General features: G+C 36.6%; 1 protein-coding gene and 1 long non-coding RNA gene across 5 annotated transcripts in view; one reads left to right on the top strand and one right to left on the bottom strand.

Annotated features, from left to right (window-relative positions):
• Nucleotides 1-2,848, top strand: part of LOC111085959 — a 38,716-nt gene that overhangs the window by 31,762 nt on the left and 4,106 nt on the right. For all 3 annotated transcript variants that reach the window (XR_002610728.1, XR_002610729.1, XR_002610727.1), the window contains one exon: nt 116-174. This is a non-coding gene — a long non-coding RNA (uncharacterized LOC111085959). The remainder of the gene's footprint in view (nt 1-115; nt 175-2,848) is intronic.
• The window catches only part of LOC111085958 (transmembrane protein FAM155B-like), a 74,974-nt gene that overhangs the window by 31,608 nt on the left and 40,518 nt on the right, over nt 1-2,848 (bottom strand). The gene's annotated exons all lie outside the window — the stretch shown is intronic.

Genomic DNA, 2,848 nt, shown 5'->3' on the forward strand with positions numbered 1-2,848 from the left:
CCTTTAACTTAAACTTTGAAATTAAACAATTTTCGGAATACTAAGTTTATTTATTGCTAAACGCAAATTTAAATAAATTAACTAATCGGATAAAACTGTTTTTGTTTTTTTCCAGGTGATAGACTGCATTCCATCACAACCTTTTTTCGTGGATCATTTACACATGTACGTATGGTAGGTGCAAAACCCAACGCAATTTAACTGTGCGTACCCATGAACTGAATAGGCTTTCCTTCAGAACCAGTCACCATTTATCACCTCCCTGTATCCCTTCCTATCCACACACACACAGTCAAACTACTGGACACGAAATATCCTCGACTGACTTTATAGTTTTAGTTACTGACCACGCAGACTTAAGGACTTCTCATTAAAGAGAGAGAGATTACTTACTATACAAAACCTCCCTTATTTAAATAATAACTCAAATTCTGTTGATTAAAACTTGTTTTAATTCTTTCTCACTAGCTTTATATAGATACTTTTATCACCCTTCCCACACGGGTTCGTATAGCGAACTTGGACTACATTAGAACTTCGTATGACGAACAAAAACTACATTAGAACTTCGTATAGCGAACTAGGACTACATTAGAACCTCGTATAGAGAACTAGGACTACATTAGAACTTCGTATATCGAACTAGGGCTACATTAGAACTTCATATAGCGAATTAGGACTACATTAGAACTTCGTATGACGAACAAAAACTACATTAGAACTTCGTATAGCGAACTAGGACTACATTAGAACTTCGTATAGCGAACTAGGACTACATTAGAACTTCGTATAGCGAAACTAGGACTACATTAGAACCTCGTATAGAGAACTAGGACTACATTAGAACTTCGTATATTAATTAGGACTACATTAGAACTTTGTATAGCGAACTAGGACTACATTAGAACTTCGTATAGCGAACTGGGACTACATTAGAACTTCATATAGCGAATTAGGACTACATTAGAACTTCGTATCGCGAACCAGGACTACATTAGAACTTCGTATAGCGAACAAGGACTACATTAGAACTTCGTATATCGAACTAGGGCTACATTAGAACTTCATATAGCGAATTAGGACTACATTAGAACTTCGTATAGCGAACTAGGACTACATTAGAACTTCGTATATCGAACTAGGGCTACATTAGAACTTCGTATAGCGAACAAGGACTACATTAGAACTTCGTATATCGAACTAGGGCTACATTAGAACTTCGTATAGCGAACAAGGACTACATTAGAACTTCGTATAGCGAACTGGGACTACATTAGAACTTCGTATAGCGAACTAGGACTACATTAGAACTTCGTATAGCGAACTAGGACTACACAATGCGTAGGACTTTCAGACTTCTTCCTCAACTGACGGAAGGAACCCCTATGTTCTACACACAGTAATATATACGATATACTTTTTCAACATATGCTATGCCTCATGGACTATGTCCTGGAATATCGAGAAGTGTATGTAAAAACCCGTCTAGGATAAGGTGGTCATATTTTGTAAATAAAAAGAGGGGACACCTTTATAGAAGTTTGGACCTTTAGTGACCATAGTTCGAGACGAAAGGCAGTATTGAAGAAGCTTGCTGTATTAGCAATATTTATCTGATGAGTGTGGGTGTGTTCTAAAAAAGAACATGAACATATTCAAATCCGTAGCTATGGAGACTTCACCAGTGTCGTCACATGATGATGTTATGCCCAAGCTAACAATAATAAAATTGGCTGAATGTTTATAATATATTTCTGTTGGATCCTTCATAGTAAATAAATAAAAAAATATTGTAAGGGTATTTGGATGCGATTTTTCGAATGGGGCTGGGACCCTTTCGGATCAAAATAATTCTCCTCGGAATAACATTCCTCATTCGGGGACTTTCCCTGGAAATTGGGGGTTGTATGGCCGCCCTAATTTACGTATTCCATATCTCACAAATAACAGCAGTTATAACGGTACAAAGCTGAGAACTTGTATTTTGTATTTATGAGAAAGCTATTAAGGCTATCTGCCACAAACCCTAATTTTGAACTACTGACCAGAGGGGAATGCAGCCAATCAGCAGACCCTACCAACCATCATCCACGCTAGTTGATTGACTGTCACTCTTATAATATTTTGTGATATCGCACGTACTTAAACCTGGCTCGCCGAATCCGAAATCTTCCTCACAGATCCAGCCTACGCATAATAAATAACGAAACACAGCAACTCGAATATTCTTTCCGAAAAAAGAAAAAGAAAGAAAGACTGAACTTTGTATTTTAGCTACAATGTCTTAATGGTATTTAATATAAATACTGTTATGACATAGTAGGTAAATGCAAAAACAAAACTGAAACCCAACTAATGACGTGGCAGGTAAATACAAATCAAAACTGAAAACCACTAATGAAATGGTAGGTAAATACAAAAACAAATCTGAAACCAACTAATGACGTGGCAGGTAAATACAAAACTGAAACCCACTAATGAAATGGTAGGTAGATACAAAAACAAAACTGAAACCTACTAATGACGTGGCAGGTAAACACAAATCAAAACTGAAAACCACTAATGAAATGGTAGGTAAATACAAAAACAAATCTGAAACCAACTAATGACGTGGCAGGTAAATACAAAACTGAAACCCACTAATGAAATGGTAGGTAGATACAAAAACAAAACTGAAACCAACTAATGACGTGGCAGGTAAATACAAATCAAAACTGAAACCTACTAATGGAGAATAATGTGTTGTTTCAATATATCACTACATCTTTTCATCCTGAATGCAGTCGAACGAAGCAGTCTCGTAGCGTTATGCACGGTCCAGTGTTATGCCCAGAAAACCTAATACATG

This window comes from Limulus polyphemus, unplaced genomic scaffold (assembly GCF_000517525.1).
Source record: "Limulus polyphemus unplaced genomic scaffold, Limulus_polyphemus-2.1.2 Scaffold738, whole genome shotgun sequence".
NCBI lineage: Eukaryota > Metazoa > Arthropoda > Merostomata > Xiphosura > Limulidae > Limulus > Limulus polyphemus.